Source organism: Rhinatrema bivittatum, chromosome 6 (assembly GCF_901001135.1).
Source record: "Rhinatrema bivittatum chromosome 6, aRhiBiv1.1, whole genome shotgun sequence".
Lineage (NCBI taxonomy): Eukaryota > Metazoa > Chordata > Amphibia > Gymnophiona > Rhinatrematidae > Rhinatrema > Rhinatrema bivittatum.
This window is the reverse complement of record NC_042620.1, coordinates 34,032,244-34,058,077: the sequence shown is the minus strand read 5'-3', so window position 1 is coordinate 34,058,077 and position 25,834 is coordinate 34,032,244. Positions and strand designations below refer to the sequence as shown.

General features: G+C 45.9%; 1 long non-coding RNA gene across 1 annotated transcript in view; it reads left to right on the top strand.

The window, feature by feature from the left end:
- Positions 1-10,655, top strand: part of LOC115093467 — a 30,884-nt gene extending 20,229 nt beyond the window's left edge. The window contains exon 3 of the long non-coding RNA XR_003857322.1: positions 9,787-10,655. This is a non-coding gene — a long non-coding RNA (uncharacterized LOC115093467). The remainder of the gene's footprint in view (positions 1-9,786) is intronic.
- The last annotated feature ends 15,179 nt before the right edge of the window (positions 10,656-25,834 follow it).

Here is a 25,834-nt window from a genome sequence, read left to right as displayed (position 1 = left end):
AGTGATCCCTGGCGGAACAGGGGCTACAATAGCAACAATTCTCAGACAGGGGCAGCAGAGGGCAGCTCCTTCCAGAGCCTCATACATGTGTATTCTGAGTCTTGCCACTAGGTGGTGCTGTTGTGCAATACGGGGAATCCCTCCTTCCTCGGGGGCTATGAACACTGCCTGCTACCTCCACAGTGTCCCCGGCCCGACGACCAGAATTTTAAGCACAGAGGGATGTGGGCAGAATAAAAGAGGTGTGTCTCCTTTTTTTTTTTTTTTTCCACCTAAAAATATTGTACAGAAATCTTTTGAAGAACATGAAAAGGTTAACTGGGAACGTATCAAAAGCTGGAACTGAGAAAATGTAAAAACATTTAAGATCAGTCCAATGACTTGGCCTGAATGTTGAGTGCTGCGGCCAAGGAGACTCAAGTCCCGGTCTCCTGTCTGGCAGAGCCTGTGTGACTGGAGCAACGCATGAAGGTAATACATTCAAGGGAGGGGAGGGGATCCTTTCTGGTACAAAAATGCCATGGAGGGAGACTTCCCTCCAACCATCCGCCAACAAGGAAACTTTTTTATTTTGCCCAGGACTGCTATTGTGGAGGGACGGAGGCCTGAAAAAGTAGGGCAAGATGGGCAACAAGACAAAAACAAAGCAGAATACTGCAGCTTTTGGGATGTTATTGCTGCTCAGAATCCCAACTATCCTGACCCAGGTGCAAGGGAGTTAACCTTTGGGTTTTTCTTAATCTTCCGATTTGTGAGGGATTTATTGTGTTTGCTATATTTTAATTAGGATGCAAAATCCTAGATTTCCGGTGGTGCCTGGTGCCTGACTGGCCATGGGCAAGGGCTGCTCCTCGGGAGTTCCCCTGTAACTTACTCCTCATCTGAGTCCCCTCATTTTCAACAAACTCTAGAATAACACGTGTGTAGCTTCAGGTGTTCGATGGGCAGATTTGTGCATCCCATAGTGGGGAATATAAGTGTGAAAGTAAACAGAGAGTGACCCAGGACAAGAATCAAAATGGGAAAAAAACAAGCTGGCACTGGAAACTACCTGAGCCTTGCTTGAAAAGACCATGGTGACACTTTCAATGGAGGAAGTCACAAACCTCTCCAAAAGCGTTTTGGCAGCATTCGAGGACAGATTATCAAAGGTACAATTAGCAATGGATGAAATTCATGAGAACTTTCTTGCTTGCATAGGCTATCGGAGGCCAAACAGAGGAGCATGATGTAAGAGGAGAGCATTGCATGGCTTGAGTGGCAAGTAGTAGATTTCAAGAAAGTAAATGAAAAGCTACTTGAGCACATAGATGATCAAGAGACAGAGGCCACTGCACTAATCTGTGTCTGATTGATTTGATTTCTAGAATCGGTGCAAGAAGGATATCTGCCTCTGATGTTCAAGAACTAGCACAAAAAAAGGCCTTGGCCCCATGCCCAAAATTGTGTGTGATGAGCACATCAGGTAGGCCCATTCAGGGAAGATGGTGGTAGGCTGCAGCCTATTGTGAAAATCCTCAGTTGGAATCATAAGACTATGTTAGAACATAAGAACATGCCATTCTGGGTCATACCATGGGTCCATCAAGCCCAGTATCCTGTTTCCAACAATGGCCAATCCAAGATATAAATACCCACCAAATAACCAAACATTAAATAGATTCCATGCTACAAATGCCGGTAATAAGCAGTGGCTATTCCCTAAGTCAACTTAACTAATAGTAGCAATTTATTGACTTCTCCTCCAGGAACATATCCAAACCTTTTTAAAGCCCAGCTAAGCTAACTGCCTTCACAACATTCTCTGGCAACAGATTCCAGAGCTTTATTGTCTGTTGAGTGAAAAAAAGAAATCAGAGACAATTCTAAATGTGCTACTTGCTAACTTCATGAAGTGCCTTCTAGTCCTCCTTCTATTATCTGAAAGAGTATACAACTGATTCATATCTACCCATTCTAGTCTCATGATTTTGTAGACCTCCATCATATTCCCCGTCAGCCATCTCTTCTCCAAGCTGAACAGCCCTAACCTCTTTAGCCTTTCCTGATAGAGAAGCAGTTCTATCCCCTTTATCATTGTGGTTGCCCTATTCTGTACCTTCTCCAGTGCATCAATATATTTTTTTGAGATGTGACGACCAGAACTGAACACAGTACTCAAGGTGCGGTCTCACCATGGAGTGATAGAGGCATTATGACATTTTCCGTTTTATTCACCATTCCCTTCCCAATAATTCCTAACATTGTTTGCTTTTTTTTTTTTTTTTTTTACCGCAACAGCACACTGAGCTGATAATTTCAATGTATTGTCCACTCTGATGCTTAGGTTTCATGTTAGATCTTTTTTCCGTGTGATAGTCCTAACATCATGTAACAAACTATAGCTTGGGTTATTTTTCTCTATATGCATCACCTTGCACTTGTCCATGTTAAATTTCATCTGCTTATCTTCCAGTCTTGCAAGGTCCTCCTGCAATTTATCACAATCTGTTTGTGATTTAACTACTCTGAATAATATTGTGTCATCTGCAAATTTGATTACCTCACTTGTCCTTCCCCTTTCCAGATCATTTATAAATATATTAAAAAGCACCATTCCAAGAACAGATCCCTGAGGCTCTCCACTGTTTACCTTGAGAAAACTGACCATTTAATCTTACTTTCTGTTTCTTGTCTTTTAATCAGTTTGCAATCCACAAAAGTACATTCTGGATGTACTCCGATCCCATGACTTTTTAATTTTCTTAGAAGCTCTCATGGGGAACTTTGTCAAACGCCTTCTGAAAATCCAAATACACAACATCTACTGGTTCACTTTTATCCACGTTTATTAACCCCTTCAAAAAAAAATGTAGGAGATTTGTGAGGCATGACTTCCCTTGGATAAATCCATGCTGACTTTGTTCCAGTAAACCATGTCTTTCTCTATGTTCTGTGATTTTGATATTTTAGAATAGTTTCCACTATTTTTCCCTGCACTGAAGTCAGGCTCACCGGTCTATAGTTTCCTGGATCACCCCTGAAGCCCTTTTACACTGGCCACCATCCAGTTTTCAGGTACAATGGATAATTTTAATGATAGGTTACAAATTAATAGTAATAGACCTAAAATTTCATTTTTTAGTTCTTTCAGAACCCTGGAGTGTATATCATCCGGTCCAGCAATTTGCTACTCTTCAGTTTGTCAACCTGGCATACTGTTATCTTCCAGGTTCACTGTATCTGAATCATCACCCTTGAAAACAGTCTCTGGAATGGGTATCTCCCCAACATCTTTATTTGTAAACACCGAAGCAAATAATTCCTTTAGTCTTTCTGTGTAGAGCTGTAGATTTACTTACTGTCCCCCTTACCAATCTGTGAGGCTGTGCCCTAGTGTTCTCCTATTTAGCTGTGCAAATACCTTAAGGAGAGTATGCTCTATGGGTGGGGCTCAGAGGGCATAACCAGAGACTGGAGAATAAGAGCTGGGATCAAGGTGAGGATAACCAGACCAGGCACAGGTCTCCGGGAGGAAGGCAATTCCTGTAATTTAACACTGCCCAAACACTGAGTTGAGATGAAGCAATACAAACTGTGAGTAGAGAGAGTACACTCTCTGAAGGTAAAGTCAGTCTACTGTTGTGTATATGATTGAAGCTGTGAATAAAGATTATGTTTTAAGAGAGGCTGGAGTCAGACTGAATTCCTGCCTCCAGGCCTGTGGGAATCACCATTTGTTCCCAGGTATTAATTCAAATTTGATTGTTATGATCATTATTGTCAAATGGTAGGGATGTGCAGAGGGACACCATACGTTGCAGTCGGGATTTGTATTCTTCGGGGGGCAGATACGTTGCATTGAGTAAGGGGGGCCCCGATACATACATGCATTAATTCTAATTCGTTTCCCAGCTAAAATTGAATTAAGTACAACCCCCCACCCTCCTGACCCCCCACCAAGACTTATCAAAACTCCCTGGTGGTCCAGTGGGGGGTCCGGGAGCCATCTCCTGCACTCACACCCTCGGCTGCTGGTATTCAAAATGGCACCATTAGCCTTTGACCTTCTATGTCACAGGGGCTACTGGTGCCATTGCTCAGCCCCTGTCACATGGTAGGAGCAATGGATGGCCGGCGCCATCTTGTGCTCCTACCATGTGACAGGGGCTGACCAATGGCACCGGTAGCTCCTGTGACATAGTGAGGGCAAAGGCTATTGGCACCATTTTGATTACTGGCAGCTGACGGCCCAAGTGCAGGAGGTCACACCCGGACTCCTGCTGGACTTTTGGACTTGAATACCAGCAGCCGAGGGTGTGAATGCAGGAGATGGCTCCCGGACTCCCTGCTGGACCACCAGGGAGTTTTGGTAAGTCTTGGGGGGGTCAGGAGGGTGGGGGGGGGGGTTATTTAAATTGGCTCCTTTAGACGGCCAAATAATTCGGCGAAGATTCATTGTATTCGTGGGGAATCGTGATATGTTTCGCTTCCCCCACGAATACAACTAATATGGCCCTATACGTTGTGGATTACAAATATGTAGGAAACGAATGCACACCTACCAAATGGTCCCACCATCATCTCTCTCATCAAATTCTGCATTCTACTAAGAATTAATCTAAAACAGCTCCTCTCTTGTCTGTTCCTGAACCAATTGCTTCATGAAGCACTCATTTATTCCATCCAAGAACTTTACCTCTTTAGCATGTCCTGATATCACATTTACCCAGTCAATAATGGGTAACTGAATTCTACCATTATTATTGCACTGACAGATTTGTTAGTTTCCCTTATTTCTCTTAGCATTTCATCATCCATCTTATTTTGGCCAGGTAGATGGTAGTATGCTCCTATCGCTATACTCTTCCCCAACACACAAGGGATTTCTACCTAAAACTATTCTACTGTGCATTTAGTCTTGTGCAGGATATAAAATCGCCACCCTGCCCCCAAGTTGATACTTCTATCATTGCAGTATAATTTGTACCCTGGTATAGCACTAGCCCATTGATTATACTCCTTCCACCAGGTCTCTGAGATGCCAATTATGTCTACCTATTCAGTCTGTGCTATACACTCTAACTCTTCCATCTTACTTCTTAGACTTCAGGCATTGGCATACAGAAATTTCAAAGTATGTGTTTTGTTTGTATTAAAAACCTTCTTTTTAGTTGACAGGGGTAATTTAGACTCTTAACTCAGGTGGTTCTTTACTTATAGGCACATGGACTACTTTTATTGGAACCTCACTGTCGGGATGCCCTAATTCTAATGCATCATTAGTATCCTTTGAAGATACCTCTCTCCAAACCATGCGCTGCTGAGTAACTGTTGGCTTTCCCCATTGTTCTAGTTTAAAAGCTGCTCTATCATCTTTTTAAAGGCTAGCGCCCGCAGCCTAATTCCAACCTCATTAAGGTGGAGCCCATCCTTTTGCAAAAAAAAGTCCCTCTTCTCCAAAAGGCTGGCCAGTTTCTTACAAAACTGAATCCCTCTTCCCTGCACTATCGTCTCATCCACACATTGAGACTCTGGAGCTCTGACTGCCTCTGGTGACCTGCGCATGGAACAGGGACTATTTCAGAGAGTATTTAGGCTTGGTTTTTATTATAGGCACACACATACTACAGAATATACAGCACTATTTCGCCTCTCCCCCAAACTTAATAAGCCCTAAAATTTCCCAAAGTAATACTCACTGATACTCCTCAGCCCCCAGTAGAGATGTGCTTCGGCCGAACCTTTCGTTCGGCCTCCTTTATCAGCCCGCCGCGGGAAATTGCATTTCCTGTGGTTCGGGCCAATTTATTTTCGGCTGTCCTTATCCGATTAAACCCCCCCCCCCCCAAAACTTGGCTAAAGTCCCTGGCGGTTCAGCCGGGTCCTGGGAACGATCTCCCGCTCTCGGGCCATCAGCTGCCAGTAAACAAAATGGCGCTGGTGGCCCTTTGCCCTTACCATGTGTCAGGGGCTATCGGTGCCATTGGCTGGCCCCTGTCACATGATAGGAGCAGTGGATGGCCCGCACCATTTTTAAAGATGGCGCCGGCCATCCAGTGCTCCTACCATGTGACAGGGGCCGGCCAATGGCACCAATAGCCCCTGTCACATAGAAAGGGCAAAGGGCCATCTGTGCCATTTTGATTAGTGGCAGCTGACGGCCCAAGAGGTGGAGATCGCTCCTGGGACCCCCACTGGATTACCAGGGACTTTAGGCAAGTTTTTGGGGGGGGGGGGGGTCGGGAGGGTAGGAGATTGTAATTAATTAAATCTGAAGGGTTGGGGTGGGTTTGGGGGTTTTTTTTTTTTATGTGCCCTTTCTTCCCCCCCCCCCCCCCAAAACGATAAGAAAACCATATAAAATTTCGTGGGGTTTTCCTATCATTTTTTAAGAACCCCTGAACTGCGACAAAATAGGAAATATAGTCTACATTTCCTACTGCGTCGCAAACTAATGCACATCCCTAGCCACCAGTAAGATGGTCTTCTCCGGTTAATGCTACCACATGGAGACACCAGAAAAGAAACTCACCTAGCTCCCTGTTCTTCTTGTTTAATACACACACTCACTCACTCTCTCAGCTACCTGGTCTCTCTTTAATTTAAAAAAATAAATAAATAAATAGACACACACACATCCACACTAAGAGAAATCGTTTTTACTGAGGTTTTATGCCAGGCACACCCACTTGAAATTAGTTTACCCTACATTTCCACCTCTCTCAAAACTTAAGTCCCAATATTTCCCAGCTAGTAATACTTACCAATCCTATTCAGCCACCAGCCAATACTTCCTCCTCTCCCAATACACCCTCAGGCCCCCCATACCCCTGTCCAAGAAGTGAGAGCAGTGGACCGTGCACACCAGTCTGCTCCCATTCCCAAAGCAGAGACGAGCCAGCTGATTCCACTTTACTGGCAGGGGAGGAAGAAGGTGATTTTCCAGGGCTCAACGATCTCCGGGATAGGGGTTTAGACTTGGGGCCTTTAGCACCACTGGTGGTGGTTGGGGATAGGATAAAGGGGAAACTTATTTGGGGGGGGGGGGAGGCCTGGAGATAAGAGGATTCATTGGGGCAGAAGAGAGGGTTAGAGAGAGAGAGAGACCCAGTCTCTCTGTCTGCCTTCTCCTTTTTTCCCCGCGGTGATCCTGCACCCCCAAACCCCCAGCTGTCCTTTGCCTATCAGCGCTCATTGAGCATGTTAAGTGTGTGAAGAGTGTGTTCCCCCCGAGTGAATTCACACCCAGCTCTGGTCCCCCCGAGTGAATTCACACCCAGCTCTGGTCCCTTTTTTGCCTACAAATTAAGCCCTGGATTTAGGGATGTCCTAGTCTGCAACAGGCTACAGGGATGTTACTGATCCTGGATATCAAAAAAGCTTGTGATGAAATGATTTGGTCTTTTATGCTTGGGCGTTGGATAAATGGAGAATTCATGCATCCTTTGTGGACTGGGTAAAAGTGCTCCTAAGGCGTGGATACTGATGAATATCTCTCCCTCTGAGGTGCCCTCTATCTACGTTGCTTCTTGTGTTGACATTGGAATCTTTTTAGCGGTTAAGTTAAGGCAACTGGAAAGCATACGGGGTATACGGCTGGGCAAGGGTGAGCCCAACTGAATTTGCTGATGACGACATTTTGCTGGTTTTGGATGATGTGAGAGGCGCCATAGATCCTGTCTTACGTGCCTTTGCTGATTTTTTTAATCTTTTGCGGGGTTGAAGATCACTTTAATGGAGCATTGGCGTGACACCTTTCCTTTTCACTGCTCCCTGCCTCCCTCAAAATTAAGACATTAACTTTAAAACAATCACGCGGGCGCCCATATGGGCACGCGAGCAAACATACACTGGAATTTTAAATCATACGAGCAAGTACACGCATATGATTTAAAATCTGCCTACCGTGTGTACGCCGCACCTAATTTTAAGCAGTTACTCAAGCAAAAGTAAATCACGTACCCTCCTTTTTAACGTGTGTTTGTGTAGGGAAGCAGATTTTAAAACGTGCTCGCGTGAAGGACATTCCCGTTTTTACCCATTAGCCCACCAGTTTGCCCGGTTCATCTTGAGGACATCTGGACCCCTCTGGTTCTTCAGCTTGCACGCCCCCCCCCCTCCTCCCCAGTTGACCCAGTCCCCTCACCCAGTCAATTTAGTCTTTAGTAGAGATTTATGAAGACTTACATCTCACCAGGAGCAGAATCAACGCACATGGCTAGCAGCCTGCCTCACGCTGCGGTGGCTGGTTTTAAAATACGGAGCTGTTGGCCCTGCCCCAGAACAGTCATTCCGTGTCCTCCCAACTCCATCCTTTCTTTGGCTCGAGCATGCGTAGATACGCACGTGATTTGCGGCATTTAAAATGCACATTGTTCACGAGAAGCCCAGATACTCGTGTATAATGAGCCTTTTAGTGCGAGCAACGCTTTTAAAATTCACCTCTAAGTATCAAGGGGTCCGGACTGGTCATGAGCTTTCCTTGTTATTTACTGTTGATCTTAGGGACAGATTAGAAGGGTTTGCACAACATTGCAGCCAGGGTGTGAGTTGCCTGTCAGCTATGTTGGGATGAAACGCACATTTTAAAATGATCCCTTCTACCTAAATTTATTTTATAGGTTACGAATGCTTTTGTGCTGGTTGACATGCTCTGTGCGCTCCGATGGAGCGCACTGTTAGCCTGCTCTTGGACGCGCGTTTTCCCTTACCCCTTATTCAGTAAGGGGAGGAAAACGCGCGTCCAACCCGCAGCACCTAATACCGCCCTCAACATGCAAATGCATGTTGATGGCCCTATTAGGTATGCACGCGGGATACAGAAAGTAAAATGTGCAGCCAAGCTGCACATTTTACTTTCAGAAATTAGCGCCGACCCAAAGGTAAGCGCTAATTTCTTCCGGCGCCGGGAAAGTGCCAGAAAAGCAGTAAAAACTGCTTTCGTGCACCCTCCGACTTAATATCATAGCGATATTAAGTCAGAGGTCCCGAAAAGTAAAAAAAAAAAATAAAATTTGAATTCGGCCCGCAGCTGTCGGGCCGAAAACCGGACGCTCAATTTTGCTGGCGTCCGGTTTCCGAGCCCGTGGCTGTCAGCGGACTCGAGAACCGACGCCGGCAAAATTGAGCGTCTGCTGTCAAATCCGCTGACAGCTGCCGCTCCTGTCAAAAAGGAGGCGCTAGGGACGCGCTAGTGTCCCTAGCGCCTCCTTTTACCCGGATCTACCGCGTCACCTAATTTAAATAATCGCATGCACCGGCAAAGGGCCAGTGCGTGTGCCGGGAGAGCGGGCGTTCATCCACTCTCCCGCTGACTCTACTGTATCGGCCCGGGTTTGATAAACTGGTGCAAGGTAAAGTTCAGCGTGGTATAGATGTCCCTAATTTTTGGCTTTATGTTCTAGCTTGTCAGATGTGCTTCACAGGAGAATGAATGGTTGGGGAAGTATAAATCTGATTTGAATCTCCTTGACGTTCTGGTTGCCTCATTCTCTCCTTTGAATGTTTCTTCTCTCTGAAGTTAAGGGGAATGTTTTTTGTTGAGACCTCTGTTGTTAGTGTGTGGAGGCTTTTCTGTGAACAGTTGATGTTGTCACCCCATGCATCTATATACCTCCCAATTAGGGGAAACATTTAACGTTTTACCTGGTATGGACAATAGAGTATTTTTGGACTGGACTGCTAGGGGGAATTCCTCTGTCAGACAGTTGATTGATGTGAAGCAAAGGGTTGTTTCTATGGCTTTCAACAATTACAAGAGGTCTTTCAGAGTCCCACTGCTAATTTTTATGTGTTTTTTTGCAGATTCGCCCTTATTTCTCATGTTTGGAGATCGCTTCTGATCAAATGTGGAGGGAACTTAAGGTGGCTGATGAAATGGAGCAAATTAGGATGGAGGGGGAAGGAATATTTCTATTTTGCAATGGTATGACTATTGTAAGCAGAAATGTAGATGGAGTAACTTGAGGAATCTAGCCGACTAATGACGGAGAGAACTTGGGATATCTCTGAACCCTGCTGAGTGCTTTATTTAAGAAGGCTCACAAGCTTCCGACTGATGTGATTTACAAAGCGGTGCAATATAAAATTCCACGTCATTGGTACGTGGACAGGGTATAAACCAAGAAGATGGGGCTTGCGGAGTCTGATATTTGTATAAACTGAAAATGGGGACAGTGGATCATCTTTTCCTCTCATGTTTTAGAAATTTTCAGTTCTGGCAAGACTTTTTTTTTTTTTTTGTCATTGGCAAAATGTACTCTGGTGACATTACCTTTTCAGGGAGAAATGTTACTGCTAAGGGACTAGCAAGTCATGATGGCCTCCTCTCCCCCACTGCCTTAGCATTATTGGTAGCGCACAAATCCATATTACAGGAATGGATTACAGTATACTCACCCTCTCTGGCATTATGGGGAGAGAAAATATTGGCTCTTATGCAGACAGAGCATTATGATGTGGTTTTTGTTTAATCTCATAGGATCACTAAAGGGTATGTATGTATTGGCATGGACTCACTGCGTCCAAATATCTAGGAAGCAAAATCCTAAATACTCCTATGAAGTGATGCTTCTGGAGTTGCTGGATATGCATTGCACTTTTGTAATCCAGGCTGTCTTTGTTCCTCTGTCTGTGTATATATGTTCCTTGCCATTACAATAAAAAGATTTTGATAAAAAAGAAACGAAGCACAATCCTGTTTTGTTTTTTATGTTTTATCTAGGCCTTGTAAAGATGCAGTTTCTGTGCCAGTACAGGCTGTACTAAGCAAAACAAAAATAAAAAATACCAGACAGAATCCTAAAGACAAAATAAAGCATTCCACTTGCAACCAAACAGGAAACATACGTTTTCATGAAGCCAAATGGGCCAGATTTAATAATGATTTTTACCCTAAAGCAAAACCCAATCTGTGAATAAAAAAAATGAAATGCTAATAAAACATATATAGTTCTACATTCACAGGGCTTTATTTCAAAAGGATTTTTCTTATTGGCTCTTAAGGACAATGTAGACTTCATTTCCAGGTGCATCTCACTAGCTCACAGATTTATACTCCTGAAAAACCCTGACTGACTAACCAGGTCGGACAGTTTTGGGCTTTTTTAGTGCACCATGCACTGGGAAAATAAGTTTCAATGAACTCTTTACTGAATAGAGAAGCCAAATCTGCCTTTCAACCAGGATCCCTGGTTCCAGGATTTTTGGTGATGGCTGCAAACATTCATTTTTATTTATTTATTTGTGGGTTTTTATACACCGTTATTCGGGTTTGCCATCACAACGGTTTACAAAAGTGTTAGCAGGTTAACATATCAACGTGTTCATATTCAAAGAAACAATATACAATTACAGATTTAAGTTAGATAGTACAATATGTTCTGTGAGAGGTTATGGTTGGGATGGTTGTCAAGCTTCTTAGAGTTGTGTGAGTCAGAAAGTGTAAAATTTGCTTGTAGTATTTAATGTGTCCTTGTCTCGTTTATTTTGATGGTTGTGAAATCAGATGTATGGTTTTCATTGAGTATCTAAGTAGGCTCTGGTGAATAGCCAGGTTTTAGATCCTTCTTGAAGGTTTTTAGGTTGGGTTGTGTTCTTATTTTGATTGGCAGGGAGTTCCATAGCTTGGGGCTTCCAATGGATATGGCTCTTTCTCAAGTTGCGGTGAGTCGCATGGTTCGAGTGGGAGAAATTTTTAGGAGACCTTTGTCGAGCGAAAAGCTCGTTTTCGGGCATGTAGTTTGATCATTTTACATAACCAGCTGGTTTGCAGTCCTATGATTGTTTTATGAAGTATTGTTAGTGTTTTGTAGTCTATTCGATATTTATTTAATTGGGAGCCAGTGCAGCGCCATGAGGGATGGGGTGATATGGTCATGTTCTTTTGTTCCTGTTAGTAGTAGTAGTAGTAGTAGTAGTGGCTGCGTTCTGTAGGATTTGTAGTGGACGGATTGTAGTGAGGGGTAGGCCGAATAGTAAGGAGTTGCAGTAGTCGAGGTTGGAGAAAATGAGTTGTAAAACTGTTCTGAAGTTGCTTTGAGAAAGGAAGGGTTTGAGTCTTCTTAGGGTTAGTAGTTTGTGGTATCCTTCTTTTATTTTGTTAGTGATGTGGATCTTGAAGGATAGTTCGCTGTCTATGTTGATTCCCAGGTTTCTTGCATGTGTGACTGGTGAAATTGAAGATTGTGGGTTCTCCATTTTGAGTGGTTTTGTAGTAGCATTGCTGTTTTTTCCTGTCTAGGATGATTATTTCTGTTTTATCTATGTTTATTATGAGTTTTAGATCATTTAGCTGTTTAATTTCTGATAGATATTTGGCTGCTTTTTTGTAAGTATCCGATGTATCTGCCCAAACCAGTGTCAGCCTTTGGGCAGCGAGAGCAGGACACTCACCCAGGGCGCTATGAGATGAGGGGTATCCCAAAAGCTCTGTTCAGCTGGTTAGCCGGAGGGCTAGGCAGCAGTGCTGCTGTCTGAATGTGGCAGGAGAGAGAACGCATAGAAGGCAACCTAACTGCAGAGAGGCTGCTCCCTTTAAAGGTGTAGGTGCTCCCAGGCTGGCGCCACTAGAATTGCCACTGGCCGATGTGTCCCTGCACCTTTAGGGGAGTGAACTCACAGAGAACAAGACCGTCCTCAGGGGCGCCAGGAAGAGCGATGGCGGAGACTGAAGAGCAGGAGTAGTGGAGCAAGAGCAGTAGCAGCCACACACCAAGACAGACGCGGTATCCACCATGAGTGAGAAGAAACAGAGTAACCTGATCCAGACAGGCAGGAAAAGAGTCCTAGGTCACATTTACCAACATGGACAGAAAGAGGTGGAACCACCAGGTAAGAACAGGATAGACTACAGGAAGCCTAAAAGCTGTTTCCTCCTCCTCCCCCACCCCCAAAGAGTGGGGAGAGGGACAGAGAATGAATGGAAGAGAGGGAGGGGAGGGATAAGAGGGACAGAATGCTGGGAGGGGAGGGGAGGATGGGATGGAGAGAGAGGAGCTTGGGGAAGGAGGGAGGTGAATAGAATGCCTAGAAGGAGGAAAGGTAGGAAGGGGGAGAGAGTGCTTAGAAGGAGGGAGGAAAGGTGGGGGAAAGAAGATAGAATACAGGAAGTAAGGGATGGGAAGGGGGGAGAGAATTCCTAGAAGGAAGGAGAGGTGGGATAGAATGCCTGCAGGGAGGGGGTTGTACGAGGGAGGGAATGCTTGGCAAGGTGGGGAAGGAGAAGAAAATGCCTGGAGGAAGAGATAGGTGGGGGAAGAAGGAGAAAATTCCAAAAGGGAGGAGAGGTTGGAAAAGGGGTAGAGAGCCTGGAGGGAGGAAGAGTAGATGGGAAGTAAGAGAGAATGCCTGGAAGGAGAAGTGGAGAAAAGGGGTTGAGAGTATGGGGAGGGAGGGAGTGGGGGGCATGCTCTGAGTACTCCAGTGGGGATCAGTGAAGGCAGCACCACCACCAGTTTTAAGCCAAGGTGCCACTTGCTGTCCTGGCTCATGCAGTAGAGGGTGGTTAAATTGCCTAGCCGACTACGCTGGAAACCAGACCTGCTTGCGGCCTCCAGGACTGGGTCCCTTCAACTCCTTGGTCTGCCTTTGAGAACTGCACACTTTGGTAAGCAAGCAGCTAAAAAATCTAAACAAATACAATTTAGACTTTTTTTTTTTTTTTAGCTTACTAGCCAGCATAGCAGGTTCAGCAGAAGAGGGCAAACGTAAGAAGTGATTTTAAATCTTGAAATATTTAAATCAGACCAGATGACAGAAAATTCCATGGCTCAGCTCGATCCCCTTTGAATGTATTCTTGAATCCTGTGTTACCTTTTTTGGTCTGATGTTTGGACTATTAAATATTGTGCAACTCACTCAAGCCAGTTGACTGTTCTCTTGGCACATATGTTCGACGGAGAAAAATGTTGAGGCCATACCTTATCATGAAGGGCTGTCTGGCCTTGCAGGAAAAGTCCACGTCGCTGCGGCTGTTGCTGTGTGCACCCGCTGAAAAAAAAAAAAGAAAGAAACAGAATCTGGTAAAAAGATGAACCTGACAAAGCATTCTTTGCATACATCGTCAGCCCGTCAGATATTGCATCACGGGTCTGATTGCTTTTGCTTATGGGTCGCAGAGCAGTCCTGGAGATCTGAGGCAGCGCTGCTGCAAGAGCCACGTTCACCTTACTCGTTTTTATTTTAGCCTTCGGACTCAGCTAATATGTTCACTTCATTCCGTGATCAAGGTCCCCCCCTTTTTTTTTTTTTAACCCATGGGCAAAGAGGGGCACCTCCCACCCCCTTAACAGCACGGGGCGCGAGCAGGAGGATTGCCCCATGACGCACGTGCGCGGGACTGCGCAGGACAAAAGAAGGAGCTGACACGCGACAGAGGAGGAAGAAAGCTGCAGCCGATGAGCGGGGGGAGATGGGATGGAGGTCCGAGGCGCAATTAGAGGCTGCTAGGAAGGAAGGAAGGAGAGGGCTGGGGGAATTCGTGAAGGAGGGTGGCGATCAGTATGGCAAAAAATAAAATAAAAGGTGGCCCAGCCACATCATTTTTCCCAGAGCCCCTCATGCCCTTGATGTCTGAGGAATTCTGTAATTTACGAGAGCCACCTTGAAGGGGACAGGAGCGTCCTTTTCAAATCTGAACCAACAGGCTTTCATTAGAAATTCATGCGAGCCTCAAACCTTAAGCTGCGCATCCTTTCTCCGCAGGATGGTATTTCTCAGTAATGCTGCTGATTACAACCCCCTGTAGAAACATAAAAATGACGGCAGAAAAGGGTGGACCAAATGATCAACCCAGTCTGCCCGGCAAGCTTATGCCAGTAACTACTGCTCTGTGCAGGTTACTCCCATGCTTATCAGTTTCCCAGACCATAAAAGTCAGGACCCTCGGATGCTGTTTGAATCCAGTTTCCCTTAACTGTCGCGGTGGAAGCAGAGAGCAAATATTGGAGTTGCATCAAAAGCATCAGGCTTACAGGTCGATACTGTAATGTGCGGTTGAAGATTTCCCGTCTGTAACGTGCTGGGAGCGCACAATTCGGACGCGTAAGGCGATTCAGCGATACAGTCTCCAGTTTCACGCGTCCTTAGCGCTTCTTAAAACAGTCGCATAACCCTTTCCGCACGCAGCATGTATATGATATGTAAATGAACGAATTAGCTGTATAATGAAGGAATTAGCTATTCCCCTCTGATACTGTGACGCGCGCTCAGATTATCTCCTTTGTAACCCACTATTTTGCCGCGTCCTTAACCTGTTAGTTTACCGCTACCCTCTACTTGGTGTTAGTGTGGTGTTCGAAAATGTAAACGGGAATAAAGTGTAGAAAATGGTGTAAAAAAAGTGTAAAAACATTGCTTACCTGCCCTGGCCCCGTCCGGTCTCCGGTGCAGCCCCAGTCCTGTCCCCTCCTCCCGAAGCAAAAAAAAACAAAAAACCTAAAAAGTAGCAAGGCTCGGGCCTGCTACGGTAGTCCCTTCTCCCTTCTCCTCTCCTCCCGATTTCGGCGCTCAAGGCGGCCGATTTCGGCGCTCATGCCTTGAGCGCCAAAATCGCACGGGCATGCATTCATTCACTGCCGGCGGGGGCCGTGCATTCATCCAGCGGCCCCCGCCGGTAGCGAATGAATGCCCGTGCGATTTCGGCACTCAAGGCAGTCGCATGACGTGACGTCTCGCCTTGAGCGCCGAAATCGCACGGGCATTCATTCGCTGCTGGCGGGGGCCGTGCATTCATCCAGGCAGAGGGAGCCGGAGGCCGCTTTCGCCGCCGGCTCCCTCTGCCTGCCGAAATCGGGAGGAGAGGAGAAGGGAGAAGGGACTACCGTAGCAGGCCCGAGCCTTGCTACTTTTTCGGGTTTTTTTTTTTTTTTTTTGCTTCGGGAGGAGGAGACAGGACTGGGGCTGCACCGGAGACCGGACGGGGCCAGGGCAGGTGAGCGGGGGCTGGGGGATAGTTTGCCGAGCATCGGGGAACATAACTGTCCACTTCCTGGTACCTGTCATTTCAAATGTCATTTGAAATGACAGGTACCAGCGCGGCCGTGAAGCGTTAGGCCCGCGAACCCAGGATACTGTATAGGTGCTCTATACAGTAAAATGGGTTGCGCGGGCCTAACGCTTGCCTAAGGCTTCGCAGCCGCGGCATGCATTTGCATGCAATTAGAAGAGAGTATAGAGCGGTAGGTGAAGAGAACTGTGCGTGCGGGGAACGAGGGTGCGCCTGACACTGCCGCACTCTTTCTACCGCGGCCTTAGAGTATCGACCCGTTAGTGATTAAGGGTAGTAAGCGCTGCATCTGCTAGTTACCCCCCATGTTTATTTGTTCCCCAAACCGTTAAAGTCGGGACCCTTGTTGGTTGCTGTCTGAATCCAATTCCCCTTTTCCCCCACTGCCATTGAAGGAGAGAGAGCACTCCTCCTCCACCTCCTCTCCTTCAGTCTCTCCTCATACGTCCTTTGCACGTTACCAGTTTCTGCAGTTTAGTGCCGATCTGCTTTTCATTCGGACTGAATTCAGCCCGGACTTATCAAAGGTTTTCTCACATTCAACACCAGTCAGAAAGAGGCGAGGGGATTTTCATAAATCAGATCATCTCCATTTATTTAGTGATTATATAATGTTTTTACACGGCACATGATCTATGTATATATATTGTATGGAAATTTACACACACACACACACACACACACATTTGAATAGACCAATCACATTCATGGTTTTTGTAAGGTGGTCTGGGAGGGACATGGTTACTATTTGCATTCTCATAAATAACCTCATTTCTCATTCTGAGCCCCTCTGGCCAAAGATCCAGATTAGAGACAGCCTGAAGAATCAGATTGCATGGACCAGGACTCAAACAGCTGCAGCACCTTCGGGTAGCTGGGCCTTGATTCACCCAAATTCTTTTGGGCCTTTGGAGGACAATTTTACAATGAGAAAAAAAAAACCCCCCAAACATTGCAATTGTCTGAAAAGCAGATCTTTGGGGAAGAAAAGCCCCCCAAAGTATTTATGACAGCTTGCAAAAAGATATTCAGAGAATACGGGAGGAGGAACTGCCAAGCATGCTCTTATCAGCACCTTGTGCTCTCCCCACAGAAGCACCAACAGCACTCATTTACCCAAATGTACCTGCACCTTTATTGATGGAAGGGAGTAGATGGGAAAGGAAACAGCAACAGCAAAGATTTACCAAAAGGTAATGGAAACCAGGCCTGAACAGAATTAGAATACACTGTAAGTACGGACATCAGTCCATGTTATAAAGATAGAAGGTGAGCTAGGAACAACCTGAAGAGGAACACAAGCGCAAACGCGACGTTGAATAATTGAATGACAGTCCTCACTTGCACCCACAGTAAGACGGGGATTACGCACAATTTCTGACCAACACCTACAAATGACTCCACATTCACAAGACTGGATAGGTTACAGCAGATTGACTCTTTCATAAATTACATCACACACTCGGCAAGGATTCACTAGGAAGCCATCCAATGTGAGCTCATGTGGGTCGTGACACTGTTCCCACATGGAGCTGCTCAGAAAATTCAAAGGATTTACTGGGGAAAAGCTTCAGGAAATAATCATTCAGCAGTAAAATCTTAAACAGAGGCAAAGCATGGATGTGTATGTCTGTTATACCAAGCTCCCTTATCAGTTGTTGTTATGATTTGTATAGCTTTTTATAATGACACTACAACCGTTCGAGTGCAGACATTACCCTGAGTTTTCACCTTCTCCATTACCATTCAAAATACTGAGATATTTCCATTGGGAAATCTGATAGCTGTTTTGCTCAGTGTGTGCATGTAGGGATGAAGCAGTCCTTGCGGACAGATGTGTGGGTGTTACTGGAGCAGCTCTGATGACCTCTGTTTCCATGCACCCCAAAATTCTTTACTCGCCACCTGCAGTTGTTTCAGCCTTTCCCTGATATTTGAAGTGCTGAAAAGCGGAATATAAATAAATAATAATAAAAAAACAAGTAAAAGTAAAAAATATTTGCTCTCAAGAGGCCAAAATTTAATATGAATGGATCAAGTCCACTATCTCCTGATAAACCAGCATTCTTTATATTTTGATCAAGTAGCGTCTATCTGCTCCTTTAGACTTCCAATTCCATTGAAATCAGGGCCAGGACCTGGCACCATGAGCCTTCATTCATAGCTACCTAGGGATTGTTCCTCTTTTTTTTTTTTTTTTTATAGTCCCTCCAACGTACTTAGTCTGGTCCTTGCAGGGACAGTCCAAGCCTGAGGGACATACACCAGGGCTTTTTCTGGAACTGTGCAGTCACGGGTTCATATATCTGGCCACTAGGTGTTGCCATCGCACAGTGAAGGCAATTCCCACCCCATGGGAATGGGGGGGCTGTGAACACAACTCGCCCCAGCTGACCTGTGGAAGACCTGAGCCGGGAACTGAATCTGGATCCCTCTGCTGGCAGTGCACAGTATGTGCCACTAAGCAACCGGGCCAGCTCATTTGTTACTTTATGGCACTTAAACTCAAAAGAGGACCTGAATAAACAAACAAGTGTAGGAACTGTAAATGAGGATTTGGGGGCAGGCCTTCTTTGGAATAAATAATCTGCTGTAATCTAGAAAGCATAAGTTTTTTAAGGTACTACTGAAACATCTCAAATGAATCTAAAAAATTTTAAAACTTCAATAAGATGCAAAGGCTGTGCTTTGTCACCAGGAAACTCTCAGGCTACATGTGGCTCACATCCTGAACATCAGAATAATAAAAGGAGAGGTGCTTGGCTGACTCCCAAAGTGCTCACCCTTGAACACTAAGCATTAGGGATGTGCATTTATTTTAAAACAAATGTACATCTGAAACATATGTTTTCCATTCGTTTCATTTGTGGGGGTCCTCAAAATGACTAGGGAAATCCCATGAATTAAACATAACCCATTCGTTTCATTTGTTTTGGTCCCATTCATTCCTATGAATCTATTGACTCATAGGAATGAATGGGATGGTAACAGGTGCATTTCTTCACTGTACTGACAAAAAATGTTACTGTAACCAGCCCATTCCTGTTGGCATTACAATTAACCCTTCCCTGAGTCATGTGTGACATCACAGCCTTGTGATGGACTGGTGAGCACTGGGCCAGACTTGTTGGCAAGGAGACCTCAGAGGCAACATAATCAGAGTGAACATTTTTTCAATTCCAGCCTATCACTGCTCTCTGGATCTAGTGATGCTGATCCTGATGTCAGTGCTACAACGTTTCTTCTCAAGACTTTCTTCTGAGAGGACATTGTATATTGTGCTCTGTTCTCACCAGTCCCTTCTTCATGTTAGTAACAATCTGTTTGGCTGCCTGGCCTGCTGCTTCAGTAGTGCTGCATTGGTGTCACCCACTGTGGAAAGTAGTGCAGGCAGGCATTTTGCTGCTGTGTTTTTTCTCCTCTGGATGGGGGTGCAGCAGGGTCTGTGGGTAGGAAGGAGAGAGTGAGGAGAATGGCAATGGACCAGCAGTGCTAGAACAGAGTGTGTTTATGTTTTTTCTGGGTGGGTACTGGGTAGTGGTTATTGGGCCATGGGCACTGCTGCATCAGTCCAATCCAAAGCGGTAAGGACTAGTTTGAGCAGATCACTGCAGCAAGCAAGCAGAATACAGCAGGCAGCAGACTCCACTGTGCACACTTACATTGTGACTTTGGTGTCTTAGGATGCTGATGCCACTTTGAATGCCATTTTTCCTCTCATCATGCCATCAATGTTTCATGTTACTGTTGCCCTATTTTGGAGCTTTGGTGTGTTCCTCCTACTAACTTCTTTTTAGTTTGTTATACTGGGGTGTTTTGTCTCTGGAACAAAAATGTAAAAAAAAAAAACAGGTACTGGCTACTACTACCACATCATTTGCTCTAAAGTCCCTCTTTTTCTCCCCTCCACAGTTCCAGCCTTGTTCTCCCACCTTGTTTGTTGATTATATAGGGGTGTATTATCCACAAAGGTCTGAAGGAAGAAATACGGGCGGAACAGAAAAAGGAGGAGAGAAACAATTTTCATGTTCTAAATGTAATACGTTTCATTCAGACAGCCCCTTTCACAAGAAAATCAAAACTCCACCCAGCAGCTAGATCAAGTTCAAGCAGGGAATGTAATACAAGTTTTATTCAAGAAAATGATCATGTTCTTATACTGAATCTAACAATTGGCAAGTGAGCTTCAGCAGAATGACTGGCATCTCCCATGCTGCTCTGTCTTGCTGTTATACCCCTCATGCTACACCTTAGGGGTCTTTGTGCCACTCAGCCTTGCTGCCATGCCCAGACTTTACATCTTGGCGTTCTTTCTGCCACTGTGTCTTGCTGCCAATATCCCAGCCTATTAAGATTTACAGCTTGCAGGTCGCTCCCACAAGCTGTTGCACTTACCCCTGACACTGCCAGGCCCATGTTGGCCTCATCTCTTCTGGCAGCTCCAATGCCGCTCTGACAGTGTGCTCCTGCTCCTTCCTGTGGCTTCCCTAGGCATGCGCGCACAATGCGCACAGCCTCTTAAAGAGTCCGTAGTGGGAAAAGCCCATGGCGCCCTAGGATGATGTCAGCAAACTCAGCCCTATATAAGGGCTTCCTGGACCTCCCTACCTTGCCTCAGCAACAGGTCCTCCTACCTCTGTAGTGCATGTTGCTCATTCCTGCTCATCTCTCCCAACCATACTTTGCTCTTCCTGCCTGCCTCGACCATTCCAGCCTTGCCTTGCCTCTTCAGCCTGCCTTGTCCAGCCCAGCCTTGCCTCATCTTGTTCAGTCTTGTTTTGTCTCTCCAGTCAGCTCTGCTTTCCTCCCAGCCTGCCTTGATGTCAGTCCCTCTTCCTTGTCCTTCTCATCGCTGCAGACTGGCTCCTGGATTTGACCCTTCGCCTGGATATTGACAACTCTTGATTGCTGCCCTCCACTGACCCTCTGCCTGGACACTGATCACCCTTGCTTGCTGTCTGCCACTGACCTTCTGCCTGGAATCTGACTTGCCTTGCTTGACTCCTGCCTCTGATCCTTGCCTGGTCCTGGACCGTCATCTACGCTATTCCCTGAGAGACTCTCGCCTAAATTCTGCTGGCCCCCGGACCCCAAGGGCTCAACCTGCGGAGAAAGGGGCTGGTAAAGGTGAACCCCCAGCCCAGTCTGCTCCCAGGGTACCTCTGCCAGCTGGCAATGTGGGCCTATGGGGCTTGCCTCATAGGCTACATCAACCAAAAAAATTATACTTATCACAGTTCATTTTCTTGTCCTGAATATAACAATTTGCCAGTGATTTCCAATGAATGACTGGCATCTCCCATACCATTCTGCCTTGCTGCTATACTCAGGGCTGGTGCAAGAATGTTAGGCATCCTAGGGGAACCATACAGCTTAGCGCCCCCTATCCCCTCCCCCGTACCGGGTGCATTTTCCTCACCATCAGTTGCACTCTCCACACACACACACACACACAATTTAAAAACATTTGCATTTATAATAACATATTGTACATTAAAAAAAAAAGGACAAAGTACAGTCTTTGATGTTGCAAGCAACGGGTTTGGCCGCTTGCTTGGGAGAAAGAAGGCTCTGGTTCAGGTAAGAGTTCAGCTTCCTAGGGTACTGCCCTTAGCGTGCCCTACACAGCTTGCTGTGGGCTGGTCACAGACCACACTGTCCCACTGCGTGCCCTACACAACCTGCCACAGGTTGGCAATAGACCATGCTGAGAGCAAGACAGGTTCAGGACTGAGATTCGGATGAGGACAGGAGCCAGGACATCCCTTGGAATGAGGAACATGGCGATCCACTGGCTGGACAAGCTCCATGAGCCCTGGAACTAGGAACATGACTAGGAACTTGACTTGGAACTCTAAAAACAAAGATGGACTCAGAGGACTTGATCCAGCAAAGATGGACTTGGAGACAGGCTCTGTGCCAGGAAGTGCCCTACATTGCCCCCCATGGGCTGGTCATGGCCCATGACACTTGCACAGCTGGAAGAAGGGCAGGGAGAATCTAGAAGGCTGACCTTGGAACGAAGACAGGGACATCAGGAACTTGTTTGAAGACTTGGTTGAGGTGAGGACTCAGAAGACTTGGACAAAGCACTGATGAAAGACCAGGAACATGAAACATAGAATATGGAGGAGCTCCCATGAAGAGCAAGGCAAGCAAGGACATGGAACAGGAACAAGAAGACCAGGAACATCCAAAGAAGAATATGAAGACCATCAAGACAGAGAGATGACCATGAAAGACCTTGCAGGAAGAAGAGCCGTGGACAACCATGAGGATCCATTGCAAAGGCCCTGAGGAAGTGGCAGAGAAGCCCTTTTATGGAGCTGAGGGACTGATGAGGTGGTGACATCATCAGTAAGGGCCATAAGGCGTTTCCCGCCGTGGGCACTTTAAATTAACAGCAGAGGTGAGCGCGAGTGCCTAGGGAAGGCGCCGCGCGGGAGATGCAAGAGATGATGTTGGCATTCAGGCTGCAAAGATGGCATCATGGTTGGCGGTTCACACACTGCAAAGGTGGAAGCAGTGTCTGTGGCACTCAGGCTGTGATGGTACAGGCCTCGGCAGCATCAGGACACCAAAGAGCTGGAGGCATCGGTGGCACCTGGGCCGCATGGGAGCGGCAGCACAGCATTGTCGGGGCTGTCTCCAGGCTGCTCGAAGCTGGAGAGGTGGCAGCTCCCCGCCGCATGGCAACAGGGGTGGGTGGCACTTGGGCTGCAGCTTCACCTCCTGCGTCGGGGATGGTAAGTGGAGCCGCACGCAGTCCTGTGAGAGCAAGCACAACATTTGAGGTAAAAATATTACTTACATGCACTGCTATGGTGCCAACCAGAAAACCCTGTAAAGAAGTATAGATAACAGAAACCTTTACCACTGTATGCCACCAAATATGACCGCACAAGAGGGACGCTGACTTCATAAGATGGACGCTGACATGTATGATTCAACAAAAAAAACAAGATGAGGAATTTTTTGATCAGAATGACAATATGTGCCCAGGTTATCTGATCTACCTGTTAAAATAAGGGCTATAGTATCTTTCCACAAACATGAGCTAAGACTGCCCAGGACAGAAGTGAAAACAACCCAGCATTTCTGCAGCGTTTCCGCCGAAGCTCCCTCGGTGCACAGGACAGAAAATACCTCATCGGAACTCTGCCTGGCCAGCTGCTGCGGGCGTTCTCGCTCCCGCGGTGGGGGCCTGACGTCGAGCGGGCTCAGGGACACCTCCTCCGAAGCCGAGGGAAGCTGCTCTCCTCTGATCTCCTCGACAGCCGGAACTCATGGCCCAGAAGTTGTAGCCGTCGCCAAACATTGCTGGATTGTCCGTTGCCCGGTTAAAGTAGGGAGGTCCGAGGGGAAGGTTTTAACCTTTCCCTTCCTTTTTGCTGGCATTTAGATAATTTTTTCCGCTGAAAAACAAAAACTTGATAGACGCCGAGCAGAGCAGTGCTGGCGTTATGCCGCCATCTTAGCTCCTCCCCTGTCTATTTTATTCTAACTGCTAAACCTGAAAAATCTGACAAATAAAAGTCTCATTCTGTGGAAAACCCCCGTGATCTTTTCTGAGCTATTCAGATTACATAGGGGGAGGTGGAAGGAGGTGCGCTGTATCAGATAGGTTACAGAACACCATTATATTGCTTACAGAAGAAATTGGAGCCCATATAGTATTAGGCATTTGGTAATGCATGTTGGATGTGGACTTGGTTCTCAGAAAGCCAAGAGTAAACAGAGTCACAATTACAATGTAGTAAACCTATACTAAAACACCACTAAATGGCAGCACTCAAATAGTAATAATCCTACCTATGAAAAGGCAACAGACCAATACTCCTCCTCCTATTAGGAAAACAGAATAAGTCAGGCTGCTATAGACTAGAGATGAGCTTCGTTTTTTTGTACCGTGTCGTTTTTTTGAGTCAGACACTACGGGGTAAAGTTCGTTTTTCCTCAGTTCGTTTTTGGAAAAATGAACAAAAAACTAAGCGGGAAAAACAAAACTGGCCCAAAAAACGACATGGGAAAACGAAGCTCAAAAAAACCCACCCCAAGCATTAAAATTTACTATAATACATTAAATACAACCCACACCCCCACCATCCGAATCCCTCCCCAAGACTTACTAACATCCCTGGTGGTCCAGTGGGGGTCCCGCGAGCGATTTCTCCCTCCTTGCCGTCGGGCTGTTGGGCCTGCCTCGCATCAAAATGGCGCCAATAGCCTTTGACCTACTATGTCACAGGGGCTAATTTTATTTATTTAAAATTTTTATATACCGGCATTCATGTTGCAAACACATCATGCCGGTTTACATATAACAGGGGTGTACAGTGAACAATTCAATAACCTATTTGTGTAGAAGGAAGCAGTTACAAATAACAAGGTAAAAGAACTGGGAGGAGAGAAGAAAAGGGAGAGAATAACATTAGGTATAGGTATTTACATTAGTAATAACATTTTTACATGTGGAAGTGGTAGAATCTGGCTGAATAGAATTAATCGGTGTCCGGGAAAGCTTTTTTAAACAGCCAGGTCTTAAGTCTCTTCCTGAAGGTTGGGAGGCTGGGCTCCTGTCTTAGGTCCGGTGGGATGGAGTTCCATAGAAGGGGGCCGGCTGTTGAAAAGGCCCGATCTCTCAAGGTAATGTGTTTGGTAGTTTTGGCTGGGGGCACTTGAAGAGATCCTCTGAGTGTGTCTCTTGTTGGTCTGGAGGAGTTATAAATTTGGAATGGGACTTGTAAGTCGAGTGGGGTGTGTTGATGGATGGTTTTGTATATTATGGAAAGAGATTTGTAGAGGATTCTAAAGTGAACAGGCAACCAGTGGAGATCTTTTAGGATTGGAGATATATGGTCCCTCCTCCTGGAGTTTGTCAGTAATCTTGCCGCAGCGTTTTGTAACATCTGGAGGGGTCTAGTATAGGAGGAAGGTAGGCCCAGTAGGATAGAGTTACAGTAATCGATCTTAGAAAAAATGATAGCTTGTAGAATGGTTCTGAAGTCCTGAGTGTGGAAGAGTGGTCTAATTCTTTTCAGAACTTGGAGTTTGTGGAAACAGTCCTTGGTGGTTCTGTTGATGTAAGCTTTAAGGTTCATCCGGTTATCAATTAATACTCCTAGATCTCTCACCTGTGTAGTAGTTGGGATAGTTGGAGGATTAGAGATGGCATTGTTATCTGGGGAGATGAGAAGCAGTTCTGTTTTAGAGGAGTTTAAAACTAGGTTTAGGTTAGCCAGGAGATGTTTAATTTCGAAGAGACAGTTTTCCCAGTGAACCAATGTTTTTGTGTAAGATTCTTTAATGGGTATCACGATCTGGATGTCGTCGGCGTAGAGAAAATGTTTGAGGTTAAGGTTGGAGAGGAGTTGGCAGATAGGTAAAAGATAAATGTTAAAGAGTGTAGGTGACAGTGAGGAGCCCTGAGGGACTCCTATGGATGCGTCCATTCGTGAAGATTCTTTGTTCTGTATCTTAACCTTGAAGCCTCTGTTGGAGAGAAAAGATTTAAACCATGAGAGAGCGGTGCCTGAGATACCTATAGAAGCCAGAATGGAAGTGAGAATGGAATGATTGACCGTATCTCCAAGTATTTGCCATTGACCGTATCTCCAAGTATCTGCCATTGACCGTATCTCCAAGTATCTGCCATTGATCAGCCCCTGTCACATGGTAGGAGCAATGGATGGCCGAAATCACTCTCGGGACCCGCTGGACCACCAGGGATGTTAGTAAGTCTTGGGGAGGGATCGGGATTGTGTGTGTGTGTGGGGGGGTTGTATTGTTTATTTATTTATTCAACTTTATATACCGACTTTCAAATACATGTCAAGGCGGTTTACA